General features: G+C 36.5%; 1 long non-coding RNA gene across 1 annotated transcript in view; it reads left to right on the forward strand.

Moving 5' to 3' along the window:
* LOC139857976 (uncharacterized) overlaps positions 1 to 19,382 on the forward strand; it is a 56,636-nt gene extending 37,254 nt beyond the window's left edge. Inside the window, exon 4 of the long non-coding RNA XR_011762772.1 lies at positions 19,179 to 19,382. This is a non-coding gene — a long non-coding RNA (uncharacterized lncRNA). The remainder of the gene's footprint in view (positions 1 to 19,178) is intronic.
* The last annotated feature ends 1,898 nt before the right edge of the window (positions 19,383 to 21,280 follow it).

Here is a 21,280-nt window from a genome sequence, read left to right on the forward strand (position 1 = left end):
AAAACACTAAAAAAAAAAGAGAAACAAGTAGGTAACACTAGAAAAGCTTTTGGTGTTATGATCTCATAATAGAAATTAATGCATGAACTTACGTTCCTCCAACGCTGAATTAACTCCTTCACATCCTGAACCCGAAAGAAAATTCCACGAACGCTTAAGAGCTCAAGAAGTAGAATCTCTTGCTAAAAATTTAGAGTCACTTTCCTTAGAATCCGACTCTGAACCAATAATTCAACCAATCATAGAGCCGATTATTAAAGAAGAAGAAGAAATGGCTGATACAAATCAAACGATGGAAGCATTAATGAAGGCCACAAGAAAAGGTCAAGGCCACGCAATCATCCAACCCACGATGAGTGATGGCTTTGAAATAAAAGGTCAATTTTTACACATGGTGACTAATACATGTCAATTCGGTGGAGCCCCAAATGAGGATGCTAACGAGCATCTTCGTAAGTTTGTAAGCATTTGCAAGCTTTTCAAAATCAAAGATGTCACCGATGAAGTTGCATGTTTAAAAATCTTTCCATGGTCCTTAAAAGATGATGCAAGAGATTGGCTAGACTCATTACCAGAAGGTTATATTGAAAACTTGAATGATATGATGGATAAGTTTTTGTCAGAATTCTTTCCTGCTTCAAAAGCAGCAAAATTGCAAAGTGATATAAATCACTTTATGCAAAAGCCTAATGAAACTCTTTATGAAGCTTGGACCCGATTCAACAAAATGCTTAGGGTATGTCCTCAACACGGGTTGAATACATTCCAAAAGGTCCAAATATTCTATAAAGGAGTCAATGTGGCAACTAGAAAAGATATAGATGTTGCAGCCGGAGGTTCGATCATGAAGAAAACACCTGAAGACGCTCACACAATCATTGCTGATTTAGCTTCCCATTCCCATAATTGGCATCAAGAAATAGAATTCTCTAGATCATCAAATGTTGCTAGTATTGAAAGCAATGATGAAATTGCTTCTTTAAAAGTTCAAATAGCAAATCAAGCAAGGCAAATCGAGAAAGTAACCAAGGAAATGCATGCTATCAGAGTAGGATGTGAACTATGCCAAGGTCCCCATCTTACTAGAGATTGTGATCAAAGTACAATGGAAGAGCAAGCAAATTTCTTAGGTTACTTACGAAAAGGTGAAATGAACTTCAATGATTTTCCAGCTATAGAAGCAAACAACCGAAAATATCCTCCTATAAACAGCTATCAAGTAGGAGGACCTTCAGGATCAAATAATAATAACTATCAAAATAATAATAACTATCAAGGAGGAAATTCAGGTTACCAAAATAACCGGAATTTCCCAAATCAAAATCAAAGAAATCCGCCACCAGGTTATAATAACCGAAATCAACCTCAACGAAATTATCAAAATAATTTCCAACACAATCAACCACAACCACTAGCACTTATGCAACCACAACCATTAGCAATTATGCAACCTCAACCTGAGAGGAAATCTGGTTTAGAAGATCTCTTAAGAGATTTTATGGTTAAGCACGAGCAAAATGCAGAGCTCCAAACTCAGCAAATCCGAAATCAACAAGCCACAATACAAAACTTAGAAAGGGATGTTGGAAGGATATCACAGTTACTATCAGAGAGACCACCAGGTACTCTCCCCTCAAATACTCAAGTGAATCCCAACAACCCCCAAACAAGGAACGAGCATGTAAATGCTATAACTACTAGAAGTGGTTTAACTACTAAACCGGAGACTCTTAAGTCCCCGGAAGTTCCTTTATGTCCTTCTGTTTTACAAATACCGGTTGATGAAAATGAGCAAGTTGACAAAGAACAAGAGAAAGATGATCCACCTGAGGTCATACCAAAGAAAAGTGAAGAACCAACAGTAAAGGTGCATAAGGAACCTATTCCATACCCAAAAGCATTAAAGAAAGACAGACTCGCGAGGCGATATGAGAAATTTGCGGACATGATTAAGCAAATTAGCATTAACATGCCACCCGCGGAGGTTCTTAGGGATATGCCCAATTATGGGAAGTTTTTAAAGGATCTCATATCCTCGAAGGGTAAATACCACGATGTTTCTGCCACATTCCTTCATGAGGAATGTTCGGCCATTTTAAAGAAACAAAATGTACCTCCAAAATTAGGAGACCCTGGTAGTTTTATCATACCATGTATGATGGGTGATTCGGTGGTGTACGATGCACTAGCCGACCTAGGTGCAAGTGTTAACCTAATGCCTTACTCATTATATTTAAAACTTGACTTAGGAGACTTAAAACCAACCCGGATGGGTATTCGATTAGCAAACCAATCATTTGATACTCCCATAGGTATAGCCGAGGATATACTTGTAAAAGTTGGCCCACTTATCTTTCCCGTCGACTTTGTTATTCTAGAAATGCAAGAGGACACAAAAGTTCCTATCATTTTAGGACGTCCTTTCCTAAACACTGCAGATGCTATCATTAATGTCCAAAAAGAACAATTGAGTCTAGGTGTGGGAAACGAGAGAATAATTTGTCACATTGACAAAGCCATGAAAAGACCCACTTCTACCGATGACTCTTGTTTTCAAATTGATGTTATAGATCTTTGTGTCGAGAATGAATTGAAGGAGCTACTTGAAATTGATATCCCGGGGTTAGCCCCGGTAAGTGAGAATGAATACTTCAATATTGATAAAGATTTTGATGAGTTGATGAAGGTGGTCACGGATGACGAGATCATAATAGAAGAAATTCCCAAGGAAGAGGAATCGTTTGAGGAAATCAAAAATGAAGATAGATTTCGTATAAAAAATTCCTTAGAAGAACCACCCGTACTAGAGCTTAAAGAGCTACCCAAACACTTGGAGTATGCTTATCTCGAAGGTACATCTCAATTACCAGTAATTATTGCTTCACATCTTTCAGATAATGAGAAGGATAAGCTAATTTCTGTATTAAAAACCCATAAAAAAGCTATAGCCTGGAAAACAACCGACATTCCGGGAATAAACCCGTCTTATTGTACACATAAAATTCTCCTTGAGAATGACTACAAACCCGTAGTACAAAGACAACGCAGGCTAAATCCCAACATGAAAGAGGTTGTTAAAAAGGAGGTCGTCAAGCTTTTTGACGCCGGGTTAATCTACCCCATCTCCGATAGTCCATGGGTTAGTCCAGTACAAGTAGTACCCAAAAAGGGGGGTACAACCGTTATATTAAATGAAAAGGACGAACTCGTCCCAACTAGAACAGTTACCGGCTGGAGAGTCTGTATTGATTACAGACGTCTAAATGATGCCACTAGAAAGGATCATTTCCCGTTACCTTTTATTGATCAAATGCTTGAACGATTAGCGGGAAAAGAATATTATTGCTTTTTAGACGGTTTCTCCGGTTACTTCCAAATTCCAATTGATCCCAACGATCAAGAAAAGACCACATTCACTTGTCCTTTCGGTACCTTTGCCTATCGCCGCATGCCGTTTGGTTTATGCAATGCACCCGGAACCTTTCAAAGGTGCATGATGGCAATATTTGATGATATAGTAGAGGATTGTATGGAAGTCTTCATGGATGACTTTTCCGTGTTTGGAGACTCCTTTGAATCGTGTCTTTTCAATCTAGAACGTATGCTTATCCGATGTGAGAAAGCAAACTTGGTCCTAAATTGGGAAAAATGCCACTTCATGGTGAAGGAGGGCATTGTACTTGGTCACAAAATATCTCGTGCGGGAATAGAGGTAGATAAAGCTAAAATTGAAGTTATCTCTAAGCTACCTAAACCATCAAATGTTAAAGCAATTAGAAGCTTTCTTGGTCACGCAGGATTCTATAGGCGATTTATCAAAGATTTTTCTAAAATCGCCCGCCCATTGACCAAACTTCTTGAAAAGGATGCTCCATTTGACTTCGATTCTAATTGCGAGAATGCATTCTCGATTCTAAAGTCAAAACTCACACAAGCTCCAATTATGGTATCTCCGGATTGGAGTATGCCATTTGAGCTAATGTGTGACGCAAGCGACTATGCTTTAGGTGCTGTTTTAGGACAACGTCCCGATAATCATTTTCTTCCGATTTATTATGCTAGTAAAACTCTAACGGGAGCCCAAATTAATTATACCACCACGGAAAAAGAACTCCTAGCGGTTGTTTATGCATTTGATAAATTTCGGTCATATTTGGTGTTGTCCAAGACCATTGTTTACACGGACCATTCGGCACTTAGGTATTTATTCTCGAAACTAGATGCAAAACATCGTCTCATACGTTGGGTTCTTTTACTTCAAGAATTTGACATTGAGATACGTGACAAGAAAGGAGCTGAGAATCTAGCTGCCGATCATTTATCCCGACTTGAAAACCCCGAATTAGATAAACTTGATGATACAATCATCAAAGATACATTTCCTGACGAATCTCTAATGAGGGTTGAAAAAGAATCTGAAATCCCATGGTTTGCCCATTTTGCAAACTATCTTGCTTCAGACATTCTACAAAAAGGACTTACTTATCAGCAAAAGAAGAAATTCTTTGCAGATTTGAAGTCATATTTCTGGGAATACCCAGACCTATTTCGTGTTGGTGCGGATCAAATAATTCGCCGTTGTGTGTACGGACAAGAAGCTCAACAAATTCTTGAGCATTGCCATCAAGGGCCAACCGGCGGTCATTTCGGACCAAACCACACTGCAAGAAAAATCCTTGAATCAGGCTTTTATTGGCCCACGATCTTTAAAGATGCCCATGATTTCGTTCGGACTTGTAACGCATGCCAACGAACGGGTAACATCACGAAAAAGGATGAGATGCCTCAAACCGGCATCCAAGTTTGTGAAATCTTTGACATTTGGGGAATCGATTTCATGGGACCCTTTCCAAGTTCACATAAGTGCAAGTACATACTAGTAGCCGTTGACTATGTATCCAAGTGGGCTGAAGCAAAAGCTTTGCCTACAAATGATGCTAGGGTGGTGGTAAACTTCTTGAAAAATCTCTTCTCACGCTTTGGAATCCCAAAAGCACTCATATCCGACCGAGGAACACATTTTACCAACAACCTTCTTGAAAAGGTGTTGAAGAAGTATGGCGTAACTCATCGTTTCTCTACTCCGTACCACCCGCAAACAAGTGGTCAAGTGGAGAACACGAATCGTGCCTTAAAACGCATACTTGAGAAGACGGTTAATAACAACCCTAAAATCTGGCAACGCAAGTTAGATGACGCGTTGTGGGCTTTTAGGACTGCGTATAAAACACCAATAGGTACCACACCATTTAGACTTGTATACGGTAAAGCGTGTCATCTACCTGTTGAAGTTGAACACAAGGCATACTGGGCTATGAGAGAATGTAATACCGACCTTGTACAAGCCGGAGAAAATAGGTTATTACAACTTAACGAACTAGATGAATTAAGATTACAAGCCTACGAAAATTCTAAAACATATAAAGAAAAAACTAAAGTATGGCACGATGCACGATTAAAAAAGAAAGAATTTGAACAAGGGGATAAAGTATTGGTATTCCAATCACGTTTCAAGTTTTCACCTGGTAAACTTAGATCCCGATGGACTGGGCCATATATAATAAAACAGGTTTTTCCATCTGGATATGCAGAGTTGTATGGTAAAGACGGTGGAACTTTCAAAGTGAACGGACACAGACTCAAGTTATACTTTGAAGAAATCAATACTACGGAAAGAGACGAAATCACCTTCTACCCTAAGGACAAATAAATTCAGGGTAACTCTAAGGTTTTAAACTCCATTCTCGATTTTTATTCTTATCTTTAAGAGTGGGGTTAGATTGGTCTTTCCCTAGCAGACCCTAAAGAACTAGTCTTCTCCCTCCATTCTACCTTTTTAATTTCTTTTTGTTTTTATTGTGTAATTTCAAGATGCGCAGTCAGTATATCTACAACCATTTCATTTTAAAGTGCGATAAGATTTTACCGAGGGATGTGGTGTTAGATATTAAGAAAAGATGCGATAAGGCGAGGAAAGAAGAAAGACAGAAACTAAATAAGACAAACTATGCAAGAGGAAAATCTAAATCAGCTAAAAGGCGTCGAGCACGTCATTTGGGTAAATGTGTGAAATGTGGAAAACCGACTCACTCCGGAGATTGCCCAAAGAACCAAACGGACTCTAATTACGAGTACGTAACCTTATGCCGAGAAAGGCCTTTAAAATGTGCAGAAGAAAACCTCTTAAACCAGCGAGGTTACGCCTACGAAGCAATGGGGAGCGAAATAATGCGACTCCACTACGAGGCGAGCCAACGAGGCTTCACTCTTTAAATCTTTTTCTCGCCAATTGTGTGTTTGTGCATTTTTGTGTGTAATGTTTTGGTGTGTTTGGTTTGTTTTTGTTTGTTGTATGTTCTATTAAAACGGTCTACCAATTAAAAGTGATGAACCTTGAGTTCAATATGTTTTCATTGAAAACGATAAATGTTAAGTGTTACAACTGAATTATCGTTTTTCAAATTGCACGAAATTTCTTGTTGGATTCATAAGATATCTGTTAAATAGTAAACCACGAAAACAAAATAAAAATTAAAAAAAAAAAAAAAATCCTTTCTACTAAATTGAAGGTGAAACGCCTTGAGTTTAACTTGTTTCTTTGAAAATGAAAATGTTTAGGTGTCACAACTGAATTTTCATTCTTCAAATTGCACAAAATTTTTTGTTAAATTCTAAAAGTCTACAGTAGATTGCAAAATATGCCTTTTTATCAATAACCGTAAAAATATATAACTTGTAAATCTTTGTCGTGGATAATGATAGGTTTGACGACCGAATTTATCTCTACCTAATCGATAGGAAACAAAGTTTTAAGTTTGAAAATTAGTTGATTTAGGGGTATACAAAAAAATAGAGTGTATTTTAATTCGTGTAATTTTTATTTTTCATGTACTTGTTCTAAAAATTAAAAATGTTAATATTTTTAACACAAAAAAATAGAGTGTTTTTATTTTATTTTAAATTTATTTTGAAAAAGATTAAAACTTTAACTTTTAATGGATTGAATTTTATAAATTGAAATTACAAATTTATAAACGGATTAAGATCAGGTGTAACAACTGAATTTCCGTTACAAATATAAATTTATAAAAGATATTTTAAAAATTCAATTGATTTTTAGTAAAAAAAAAAAAAAAAAAAAAAGGCCAAGGCATACGCGTAAGGTGTAGCAGTACACTAAACGCGTGGATCCCAGTTATACGCGAAACGCGTATACCTACGCGAAACGCGTACGGTCAAAAATTGGGACATATCAGATCGAGCAGCAGCCTGTTTTGTTCACTCCATTCTTATTATTTCTGCTGCTGAGACGAGAACCCAAGCCAAAATCCCCAAAAATCACACCCAAAACTTAAATTAACACTTCCAATCTTCTCCAATTCTTCAATCTTTCAACATGCCTAGATTGGTAAGGGTCCTAAACCCATTTTACCTCATGTTCTTCAAATTTTTCATTATATTTCTTTATGGCTTTAATTCGAATTATATGCATGTTCTTGTTGATTTTTGCTTGATTATTGCTATATCTATGTTGTTAGTAAGATAATAAACCCGATTAGCATGAAAAATTGATGTTTAATTGGTTATTGAAAAATTAGGGTTTATACAAATTGGGGATAATTGAGAAATTGCTACTGAGGTGTGTTATTTTGGTTGTAATTAGATGTTTTTAAGTGTTTTGTCAGTAGTTAGAACTCTTGAACATGATTTTGTTTGTTTGATTTTGTAATTTTTAATTTTAGTATGATTTTGATAGTTTGTCATTTTAATGAATCAAGTATGAACTTTAATGCTATTAAGGATTGTTTAGAAGCTGAAATACACGCAATGTGATTGAATTGAATTAGATACACTTAGATAAATTGCGTGTTTTCACTTGTGAATTAAACTTTGCATATGAAACTTGATTTTTGATTTATGATTTTTGATTTGTTTTGAATCATAGAACTAAAACTTCCAAAGTTGTTGAAATAAATTGATTCAATGGGTGTTGAAAACAAGTTTGTAGGTTGAATTTAGACTCTTTGCTAACATTAACACATCCTATTGGGATGATTTTCTTGTTTTAAAATGTTATGCAGGGACCATTTGGAATGAGGGCATTTAACTAACAACAAGCACAAGATCAAGTTACCCCCGAAATGGAACAACAACTCTTGAACCTACACCCGATCCTGCAATTTCCTAACGAATTACATCAAAGGGTGCAAAAAGTTAAGGATTTACTCATTCTGGTAAATCGAACCATCTCTCCAGTTTACGTTGTTGATTGGGATCCCCTAGGAGACCCAGTCAACTTAGATACACCGATAAGGGAAATTTTAACCCAAAGTTTCACGAATGAATTTGGGGAAATTAGGTATTATAATGACTTTGAGAGATTGTTTAGATTGAATTCTCCTGTATATAGAGAATTGTGTTTGGAATTTTACTCTACCGTTAGGATGAATATAAACCCGGAAAATATCGAAGATACTAGATTTCTACAATTTCGACTGGGCGGGGTAGATAGAGTAATGTCCCTAGGCGACATGACTTTGGCTTTAGGGATTTACGACGGTAATGAGATAAATGCTCCAGGTTTTTGGGAATATATTTTTACAGGAGCTAGGTATACAGGAGATTATGATTCTTTGAGCGTCTGGCGTTCTTTTTCCCAAAAGAATACATATGTAGCAGGCCAAGAATCATACCTTAAGATCACTGATGTTCGCTATCGAATAATTCATAAATTTATAGCGAACACAATTAACCAAAGGGCATTCCTTAATACAGATAAGATTAATTATGTTGACCTTTGGTATTTGGATGCAATCAGAGATAGGGATACATTTATTAGTATACCCTATGGAGTGTCCTACTTTTTGGCCCATATAGGTAAGGGTGCTCGAGGATCCAGTGACATGTCGGGAGGTCACTATGTCACGTGTTTGGCAGCCTGGTTCGGTCTCAACCCGAACGAATTAGATCCTCCAATCCAGCCGATAGATCAACGGGTTCGTACTTTAGGATTGGAGGTGTATAAGACAGCTAAGGCTATACGTGTGAGGGGTGGGGTACGTAGTTTAAGGCAACAGGAAGTTGCTGCTCACGCACCTATGGAAGAGGATGATGAACCCGCGAGGGAAGCTAGGAGGAGACGCAGAGAGACAGATCAGGCTAGCTCGTCTCATACAGGTACTTCTGATTTCGATATGCTCCAAAATTCTTTTAACGCATTGAGTTTAGATGTACGTAACTCATATCAAAACTGGGGAGTGAGATCAGAAGACCAGTATACTGCTTTGTCTCGGCAATTGGGGGATATTAGGCATACCCAACTAGATCAGTATAATATTCTGTCTAACATCCGATACGATCAGAGGGGTCAGGGAGCACAATTAGAGTGGGCGCATCATCAGGCATATTTATACGCGTCTAACCCGCAGAATTACGCACCCTCAGCCTATCCTTCATATCCCCAATGGCAGACACCCAATGACCCTCTACCTCCACCATATGACCATAACGCCGCCATAGCCGCGAGTCAGGATGCATATAGGCGTTTCTACGAGGAACAACGCCTAAACGAACAACGGCAGCGACAGCAACAGGAAGAAGGCGAACAGGGAGGCCCATTTTGGAATCCATTTAACTAGTTCTATTCTTTAAAACATTTTTATTTTTATGGTTTGTAATAACATAATAGTATGGTGTGTATTGATACTTTTAATGTTTCTTATGTTTTATTATATATTAGCAAGAAAGTAGTGTGGGGTAAAAATTGTTTTGTACGATTGAAGTACAACCCCATGTTTTGTATGTTTTTAACATGGTTTTGACAGGTACAGAAGAAAATGCATTTAGACGAAACGAAACATCGAATTACATTGTGATACAAACGTTGGATATAATCATAGGTAAAACAATTTGAAAATCCAAATCGGTTAACAAAGGAAGTTCCAAATACTTCACACTTTTTGTCCTCTCAAATTTATACATTATTATCTGATTTTATGTAATGAGGGCATTACATAATCTCAAGTGTGGGGTGAGAATATATAAATTTGAGAGTAACTGAAAACCGAAGTCTCAGTCGGCGATTAGCAAGCTATTCGCCCCCATGATTGTAGTATCATGGAACTTGAAGCCGAATGTCCAAAAAATGGTTTTACACAAATATAATTCATAAAATAGCATAAATTTTAGAACAAAATTATATCGTGTCCAAATATCATCGGTGAACCATGAGTTTGCACACCTCAATTTGTTATGGCATATGTATGTTGACCGCGGTCAAACATAGATGCGGTTAATCTTTACGGAGATCATCCATCTGGGGATTAGATTCATTAGTCTTAAAAGCTAATTTGCATTGTGCCCCCCCATTGTACGAAACATATCCATCTCATGGTTAGGATAAGTCTGACCACCAAAAACCCTGTTTGATGCTGAGGTTAGGTGGATTTCCAGCCGATCTTAGGGATGACTTTTCAAGATTTTTCGTCAACCTACAGCTGTTTTGGACTTACATCTTCTAACATAAGTTAGCAAGTGTGTCAATTTGGAAGACTTTACTTCCTTACGGGATGGACTTGATTCATCCTCTATTACTCGTAATAGTGGAATATTCAGGTTTATACGTTCCAAAGCAATGATATCTGCAATAACTTCATAGAAACATGTGATATATGGTTCTCAACATAAGGTTTTATAAATTCTTGTTATAATTGGTTTTCTTTTATAGGTTTTAAACAAATAAACTTATGCGTTTTTAATGTATTGAGACGATAATTTCGGTTTTTGACACCTATGCTTTAATCGCTCGTAGTTACCTTAAAAATTCATTTGATATATTTGTTTAAAAATTTTATAAATCTTGATAAAAATCACCAAATTATAAGTTCTCGAGAATTTATATATTCCCACCCCACACTTGAGATTATGTAATGCCCTCAAATTCCGGTTGAGGGTAACTGAAAACCGAAGTCTCAGTCGGCGATTAGCAAGCTATTCGCCCCCATGATTGTAGTATCATGGAACTTGAAGCCGAATGTCCAAAAAATGGTTTTACACAAATATAATTCATAAAATAGCATAAGTTTTAGAACAAAATTATATCGTGTCCAAATATCATCGGTGAACCATGAGTTTGCACACCTCAATTTGTTATGGCATATGTATGTTGACCGCGGTCAAACATAGATGCGGTTAATCTTTACGGAGATCATCCATCTGGGGATTAGATTCATTAGTCTTAAAAGCTAATTTGCATTGTGCCCCCCATTGTACGAAACATATCCATCTCATGGTTAGGATAAGTCTGACCACCAAAAACCCTGTTTGATGCTGAGGTTAGGTGGATTTCCAGCCGATCTTAGGGATGACTTTTCAAGATTTTTCGTCAACCTACAGCTGTTCTGGACTTACATCTTCTAACATAAGTTAGCAAGTGTGTCAATTTGGAAGACTTTACTTCCTTACGGGATGGACTTGATTCATCCTCTATTACTCGTAATAGTGGAATATTCAGGTTTATACGTTCCAAAGCAATGATATCTGCAATAACTTCATAGAAACATGTGATATATGGTTCTCAACATAAGGTTTTATAAATTCTTGTTATAATTGGTTTTCTTTTATAGGTTTTAAACAAATAAACTTATGCGTTTTTAATGTATTGAGACGATAATTTCGGTTTTTGACACCTATGCTTTAATCGCTCGTAGTTACCTTAAAAATTCATTTGATATATTTGTTTAAAAATTTTATAAATCTTGATAAAAATCACCAAATTATAAGTTCTCGAGAATTTATATATTCCCACCCCACACTTGAGATTATGTAATGCCCTCATTACATAAAATCAGATAATAATGTATAAATTTGAGAGGACAAAAAGTGTGAAGTATTTGGAACTTCCTTTGTTAACCGATTTGGATTTTCAAATTGTTTTACCTATGATTATATCCAACGTTTGTATCACAATGTAATTCGATGTTTCGTTTCGTCTAATTGCATTTTCTTCTGTACCTGTCAAAATCATGTTAAAAACATACAAAACATGGGGTTGTACTTCAATCGTACAAAACAATTTTTACCCCACACTACTTTCTTGCTAATATATAATAAAACATAAGAAACATTAAAAGTATCAATACACACCATACTATTATGTTATTACAAACCATAAAAATAAAAATGTTTTAAAGAATAGAACTAGTTAAATGGATTCCAAAATGGGCCTCCCTGTTCGCCTTCTTCCTGTTGCTGTCGCTGCCGTTGTTCGTTTAGGCGTTGTTCCTCGTAGAAACGCCTATATGCATCCTGACTCGCGGCTATGGCGGCGTTATGGTCATATGGTGGAGGTAGAGGGTCATTGGGTGTCTGCCATTGGGGATATGAAGGATAGGCTGAGGGTGCGTAATTCTGCGGGTTAGACGCGTATAAATATGCCTGATGATGCGCCCACTCTAATTGTGCTCCCTGACCCCTCTGATCGTATCGGATGTTAGACAGAATATTATACTGATCTAGTTGGGTATGCCTAATATCCCCCAATTGCCGAGACAAAGCAGTATACTGGTCTTCTGATCTCACTCCCCAGTTTTGATATGAGTTACGTACATCTAAACTCAATGCGTTAAAAGAATTTTGGAGCATATCGAAATCAGAAGTACCTGTATGAGACGAGCTAGCCTGATCTGTCTCTCTGCGTCTCCTCCTAGCTTCCCTCGCGGGTTCATCATCCTCTTCCATAGGTGCGTGAGCAGCAACTTCCTGTTGCCTTAAACTACGTACCCCACCCCTCACACGTATAGCCTTAGCTGTCTTATACACCTCCAATCCTAAAGTACGAACCCGTTGATCTATCGGCTGGATTGGAGGATCTAATTCGTTCGGGTTGAGACCGAACCAGGCTGCCAAACACGTGACATAGTGACCTCCCGACATGTCACTGGATCCTCGAGCACCCTTACCTATATGGGCCAAAAAGTAGGACACTCCATAGGGTATACTAATAAATGTATCCCTATCTCTGATTGCATCCAAATACCAAAGGTCAACATAATTAATCTTATCTGTATTAAGGAATGCCCTTTGGTTAATTGTGTTCGCTATAAATTTATGAATTATTCGATAGCGAACATCAGTGATCTTAAGGTATGATTCTTGGCCTGCTACATATGTATTCTTTTGGGAAAAAGAACGCCAGACGCTCAAAGAATCATAATCTCCTGTATACCTAGCTCCTGTAAAAATATATTCCCAAAAACCTGGAGCATTTATCTCATTACCGTCGTAAATCCCTAAAGCCAAAGTCATGTCGCCTAGGGACATTACTCTATCTACCCCGCCCAGTCGAAATTGTAGAAATCTAGTATCTTCGATATTTTCCGGGTTTATATTCATCCTAACGGTAGAGTAAAATTCCAAACACAATTCTCTATATACAGGAGAATTCAATCTAAACAATCTCTCAAAGTCATTATAATACCTAATTTCCCCAAATTCATTCGTGAAACTTTGGGTTAAAATTTCCCTTATCGGTGTATCTAAGTTGACTGGGTCTCCTAGGGGATCCCAATCAACAACGTAAACTGGAGAGATGGTTCGATTTACCAGAATGAGTAAATCCTTAACTTTTTGCACCCTTTGATGTAATTCGTTAGGAAATTGCAGGATCGGGTGTAGGTTCAAGAGTTGTTGTTCCATTTCGGGGGTAACTTGATCTTGTGCTTGTTGTTGGTTAAATGCCCTCATTCTAAATGGTCCCTGCATAACATTTTAAAACAAGAAAATCATCCCAATAGGATGTGTTAATGTTAGCAAAGAGTCTAAATTCAACCTACAAACTTGTTTTCAACACCCATTGAATCAATTTATTTCAACAACTTTGGAAGTTTTAGTTCTATGATTCAAAACAAATCAAAAATCATAAATCAAAAATCAAGTTTCATATGCAAAGTTTAATTCACAAGTGAAAACACGCAATTTATCTAAGTGTATCTAATTCAATTCAATCACATTGCGTGTATTTCAGCTTCTAAACAATCCTTAATAGCATTAAAGTTCATACTTGATTCATTAAAATGACAAACTATCAAAATCATACTAAAATTAAAAATTACAAAATCAAACAAACAAAATCATGTTCAAGAGTTCTAACTACTGACAAAACACTTAAAAACATCTAATTACAACCAAAATAACACACCTCAGTAGCAATTTCTCAATTATCCCCAATTTGTATAAACCCTAATTTTTCAATAACCAATTAAACATCAATTTTTCATGCTAATCGGGTTTATTATCTTACTAACAACATAGATATAGCAATAATCAAGCAAAAATCAACAAGAACATGCATATAATTCGAATTAAAGCCATAAAGAAATATAATGAAAAATTTGAAGAACATGAGGTAAAATGGGTTTAGGACCCTTACCAATCTAGGCATGTTGAAAGATTGAAGAATTGGAGAAGATTGGAAGTGTTAATTTAAGTTTTGGGTGTGATTTTTGGGGATTTTGGCTTGGGTTCTCGTCTCAGCAGCAGAAATAATAAGAATGGAGTGAACAAAACAGGCTGCTGCTCGATCTGATATGTCCCAATTTTTGACCGTACGCGTTTCGCGTAGGTATACGCGTTTCGCGTATAACTGGGATCCACGCGTTTAGTGTACTGCTACACCTTACGCGTATGCCTTGGCCTTTTTTTTTTTTTTTTTTTACTAAAAATCAATTGAATTTTTAAAATATCTTTTATAAATTTATATTTGTAACGGAAATTCGGTTGTTACACCTGATCTTAATCCGTTTATAAATTTGTAATTTCAATTTATAAAATTCAATCCATTAAAAGTTAAAGTTTTAATCTTTTTCGAAATAAATTTAAAATAAAATAAAAACACTCTATTTTTTTGTGTTAAAAATATTAACATTTTTAATTTTTAGAACAAGTACATGAAAAATAAAAATTACACGAATTAAAATACACTCTATTTTTTTGTATACCCCTAAATCAACTAATTTTCAAACTTAAAACTTTGTTTCCTATCGATTAGGTAGAGATAAATTCGGTCGTCAAACCTATCATTATCCACGACAAAGATTTACAAGTTATATATTTTTACGGTTATTGATAAAAAGGTATATTTTGCAATCTACTGTAGACTTTTAGAATTTAACAAAAAATTTTGTGCAATTTGAAGAATGAAAATTCAGTTGTGACACCTAAACATTTTCATTTTCAAAGAAACAAGTTAAACTCAAGGCGTTTCACCTTCAATTTAGTAGAAAGGATTTTTTTTTTTTTTTTAATTTTTATTTTGTTTTCGTGGTTTACTATTTAACAGATATCTTATGAATCCAACAAGAAATTTCGTGCAATTTGAAAAACGATAATTCAGTTGTAACACTTAACATTTATCGTTTTCAATGAAAACATATTGAACTCAAGGTTCATCACTTTTAATTGGTAGACCGTTTTAATAGAACATACAACAAACAAAAACAAACCAAACACACCAAAACATTACACACAAAAATGCACAAACACACAATTGGCGAGAAAAAGATTTAAAGAGTGAAGCCTCGTTGGCTCGCCTCGTAGTGGAGTCGCATTATTTCGCTCCCCATTGCTTCGTAGGCGTAACCTCGCTGGTTTAAGAGGTTTTCTTCTGCACATTTTAAAGGCCTTTCTCGGCATAAGGTTACGTACTCGTAATTAGAGTCCGTTTGGTTCTTTGGGCAATCTCCGGAGTGAGTCGGTTTTCCACATTTCACACATTTACCCAAATGACGTGCTCGACGCCTTTTAGCTGATTTAGATTTTCCTCTTGCATAGTTTGTCTCATTTAGTTTCTGTCTTTCTTCTTTCCTCGCCTTATCGCATCTTTTCTTAATATCTAACACCACATCCCTCGGTAAAATCTTATCGCACTTTAAAATGAAATGGTTGTAGATATACTGACTGCGCATCTTGAAATTACACAATAAAAACAAAAAGAAATTAAAAAGGTAGAATGGAGGGAGAAGACTAGTTCTTTAGGGTCTGCTAGGGAAAGACCAATCTAACCCCACTCTTAAAGATAAGAATAAAAATCGAGAATGGAGTTTAAAACCTTAGAGTTACCCTGAATTTATTTGTCCTTAGGGTAGAAGGTGATTTCGTCTCTTTCCGTAGTATTGATTTCTTCAAAGTATAACTTGAGTCTGTGTCCGTTCACTTTGAAAGTTCCACCGTCTTTACCATACAACTCTGCATATCCAGATGGAAAAACCTGTTTTATTATATATGGCCCAGTCCATCGGGATCTAAGTTTACCAGGTGAAAACTTGAAACGTGATTGGAATACCAATACTTTATCCCCTTGTTCAAATTCTTTCTTTTTTAATCGTGCATCGTGCCATACTTTAGTTTTTTCTTTATATGTTTTAGAATTTTCGTAGGCTTGTAATCTTAATTCATCTAGTTCGTTAAGTTGTAATAACCTATTTTCTCCGGCTTGTACAAGGTCGGTATTACATTCTCTCATAGCCCAGTATGCCTTGTGGTTTGGGTAATATCAATAATTATATGATAGTGAAATTATAAAAAGGGAAACCGTTATGATTTGGGTATTAGTGAAAGTCAAAACTAGGCTAGGTCTCAATTTAAATACTTAGGGAATAGTAGCTATCTAAAAAAAAGAATCCGATGAAAATTAGATTTTATTTAGTTAGTCGTAACCTTATATTTATTCGAAAGAAAAATATAAAGTTTATTACTAAAACATTTTAATAGGGCTTAAAACTCAAAACAATCCATGGACCTAGGGGTGACACTGTAAGACCCAAATATTTATTGTAGATAATGTATTTATGGTGTACTATGCATGTATGAAGTGTACGAAGCATGTACGTGTTGCTTGCTCGAACGTTGGAGGAAACTGGACATTGTCTGAAGTGACAAGGAGTGTACGTATCTTTTCAACCCCAAATAAAGTTGGTGTTAATGTTTCAAAGCCTTACCATTGGAAAGAAAATCTTATTACGTTTCCAACGATATTTGATTCATCGAAAACGGAGCTACGGTCAAAAAGTTATGGCCAAAACAAGTTTCTGAAAACTGAACTGTCAGTTGGAGCGGCGCCCCACCTTGTGGCGCGGCGCGCCGATCACTGCTGAAGCAATTTTCAGCCTTTTTAAAGGCTTTAAATGAAGGGTACTTTGGTCTTTTCACTTGGGGTCGGTTTAGGGTCATCAAAACTGATCCTTTGATCAGTTTGGATCATATTTCACTCATCAAACACTCTCATCTTCAAACCCTAGAGTGAGAGGAGAGTTTTAGAGAGAGAGAGAGCTCCAATTGGAGAAGAAGAAGGGTGTTTCGGGTCAAACCTCGGGTATTAAAGTTGTTCCACTCGTCAACGGCATCATTTTGGCGGTATTGGTAAGTTCTAACTCCGAATTTCATTGTTGATTTTGCTATTCAAAGTTAGGGTTTGAACTTGATTTGTTGATAAACCCATTTAGACTCATGAAGTGACTTTAGTGATGCTAGTAATCGGGTTTATTGTTATTGTTGGTGGATTTCGGTTTGGTGAACAAATTGGTTATGTTTAGAACTTGAAATTGGGTTTAATCACTAGGTTTAGTGATTGTGGAAGTATTGAAACCCATTTAGGGTTATTTGGTTGACTAACTTTGACTTTGGGTCAAATTAGGGTTTGGTGGTGATTATGACCCAATTGGCGATTTAACAAAGTTTATAAACTTAAAATGGATTAAGTTGAAGTGTTAAACCGAGTTAAATATGTTTTGGTGTCAAAACTTGCTAATAGCGTGATATTGACTTCTTATGGGTCAAACTAGGGTTTAAGTGTCATTTTGGGCAAGATAGGTGTTTAACACCTATGATCGGGTTTAATTGGCGTATTAAGACCATTCTCACTTGTGTTAGTGATTATTGGTTAATTTTGGGCGCGTTTTGTACTTGGAAGTGCATTTGGGTCAAATTTGCACTAAGTGTCAATTTGGGTTGATTTGTGAATCCATTCTAAGTGTATTGTTGTAATTATGATAATGGAATAGGTATTTTCCATTGGCGAGTTGCAGATTATTTGGAAGCTTTCATCAAGACTTCAAGGTGAGTGTTAATATCCTATATGCATATGTATGTGTAGGATGGGTGCGGGTCGGGTGAAGTGATTCTCGGCTTTAGAGCTCACTTCACATATAGGTGGATTTGATGGACTTGTGCATAGGTCCAATTGGCAAGGTTGTGCGTTTTGGTTGACTACCTTTGGCAAAGTACACATTTTGGGTGTACGTTATCACACGTGGTTGTGAGTGGAATAATTATGCGTGTATGTATGTAATGTATTTAATTGTGTTGTACGAATGTGGTATTGTCGCGTTGTTTAAGACACCACGTTCTATGAAACGAGTAGTATTGTCGCGGTGTTTAAGACACTACTCATTGTGGAATTGACGAGTAGTATTGTCGCGGTGTTTAAGACACTACTCATTGTGTAATTGACTTGTGGTATTGTCGCGGTGTTTAAGACACCACAATGTCATGGGAGTGGAAGTGTCGCGGTGTTCAAGACACCACTCATTGTATTGAATGAAGTGTGGATTCGTCGCGGTGTTTAAGACGCCACATTGTTGTAAGGGTGAGTTAGTCGCGGTGTTTAAGACATCACCCGGGGGACTAGTGATTACGCGGTGTGTAAGTAACACTAGTGGATGTTATGAACTCCAACGGACTTTCATGTACCGTTCTCTTGTGTACTTGGTTAACCATGGTTGTATGAGTTATGTATTGGCATATTTAATTATGAACTATATGCTTTTGGTATTGCTAGCTATTGTGGACTTGCGGTTATTGGTATATGCACGATATGTTGCATGATTGTCGAATTGCTAATTCGTGATTAATGTTGTGTTGTCGTGATGTAGTTAACCCTCCGGGGGTAGTTATTGGCGTTGTTCACATTGACGTTGGTGAACTTACCTTATTGATGGTATTATTAGCTTGTTGCTTAGTGATCGTATGGTATACTTAGATTAGCTTGCCTTTAGGCTTGGACGCTCCGGTATGCGGTATTTGTTTATTTATGTGGCGTGTCCATTTTATGCATATATATGTATGTAGTATATTATCATTCACTAAGCGTTAGCTTACCCTCTCGTTGTTGACTCTTTTTATAGATCGCATGTGGATTGGTGGCTCGGGTAAGCGCGAGGACTAGAAGACGTGCATAGTTGCTTTAGTGACATACTTTTGGATCATTTAGGATTGGGTAGCGTATTCCCAATCGCCATGCTCGGCTTTGTTGTATTAAAAGTCTTTTGGTCAAATATTGTATTTCGGTACTTAAGGTGGTAAAATGGGTCGTTGTGGGACCCGCTTCGTAAACTCAATTTTATTAATTAAACGTGCTAGTTTTATATATATGAATTTATGGTTAAAAGCGTTTTGGCTAAAAATGTCGGGAACTAGTCAAACATTTTCGTTAAATTGACTTCCGGGGACAGCGGGCTGTCCAGGTGGTTTGGCGCGCCGCGCACCCACCTGGCGCGCCGCGCAAATGAACTGCACCAGAAATTTTTTTTTTTATGTTGTGAAATTTAACGGGAATTGTCGTGGTTTGGTTTGGGTTGTTACAGACACATTTAAGTAAACACTCCCATTTATCCCATTATTATTTCTTGTAAACTTATTATTATCATTATTTACGAATTATTAGTATAAAATATAAAAAAAATACATAAAAATACTCGAATCTGTATCAGTTAGTTTTGTCACATCGTATTACACATACGCGAATCGCGTATGTATACGCGAAACGCGTAAGCCTTAAAACCGGCTACAGTACCAGTACGGTTAAAATTAGGGTTTTAATTATTTAATTAGTTTAAAATTAGGGTTTTAGCCTTTTTACTATTATATTTAGGTTATTACTATATAATTTATATTAGTTCTTATAAAATACTTTAATACATGTTAAATCCTAATAATTAGTGTTAATTATAATACTTTATAATTAGAAATTAGTTTACAATTAGTTAATCATTTTAATTCCTTTTAATTTGTATTAATCTTTTTAAACATGTCATTTAGTTAATTTAAATAAGTTTATATTATAATTGCTCAAAACAAAATTCTAAACATATAGTTTTATTAAAAGTTACTATTTTACTAATTACCCTTTAGTAATAAAATATTCGCTTCCTAATTAGTATAATCTCATTTAGTTCCTTTTTAAGTTAATTATTGTAATCTTGTAATTTTATTTATGAAATTAGTTTAAGTTATTTTCTTTTACTGTTATTTTATAAATTCCTAATCCAAAACCCCCTTTAATTAAGTTTGACATCAAAGACTATTAAAAACCATTAAACACTCCATCTCCCTGTGGAACGAATCGGATTTACCGACAAACTAAACTACACGGATAGGACTAGTTGCCTATATATGTGTGAAATCAACCTGAATTCAATAAAATACCACATATACAATAAATCAATTCGTGTAATAAAACAACTCAAATCCGTTCATAAATAAAGGTTACGTTTCGCAACATCACCTCGTTTTGGATGTCTGCCTGAACGAGCTTGTCGACCTAATCCCGCAGGAATGTGCTGCGCTCCAGAGCCATTTCCCTTTTCTTTTGGTGAACTAGTGTTAAATTGTCGTTCGCGTTAAATTTATGCTCCGTGATTTTCCTTGGAACCCCGGTAATGTCGGATTCCTGCCATGCAAAGACATCCACATTGTTAGATTAAATTTCACAAAGCCTGTCGAAAGTGCATTCCCAAGCTTTATGATCTTTTTTGGGAAGGAGTGATTTACAATCACGCCACTGTCCTGGATTATTGCTGCTTCTTGTCACATAGATGGCGATATTTGAGCATATTTTGGTACGTGATCAGAATATAACGTTGCTACCCCTAGGTGTGGGGAACTTCACCGTTCCATGTACGGTGGGGCAGTGGCTCCAAAATTCTGTAACGCTGTGCGTCCCAGTATGATATTATATTTTGAGGGGCTTCTCACAACAACAAATTTTAATGGAATGGTATGTTGTCGATCTCTTTCTCTTGGCGTACCGTCTATATTGGCACGACCAAGCGACCACGTCGGTTCGCCGGTAAAATCTGCCACGGGATGCAATGGTGGCCTCGGCTTATCTTTAACCTCTTTGGTGGGTATCAACATAAATCCTTGATACTCGACAACGCCCAACTATTGTCGTGATTCCCGCATGTCGATAAGACATACTTTCCAAAAGGCTGGGAAAGTTATCGGC

Source organism: Rutidosis leptorrhynchoides, chromosome 1, assembly GCF_046630445.1.
Source record: "Rutidosis leptorrhynchoides isolate AG116_Rl617_1_P2 chromosome 1, CSIRO_AGI_Rlap_v1, whole genome shotgun sequence".
Taxonomy (NCBI): Eukaryota; Viridiplantae; Streptophyta; class Magnoliopsida; order Asterales; family Asteraceae; genus Rutidosis; species Rutidosis leptorrhynchoides.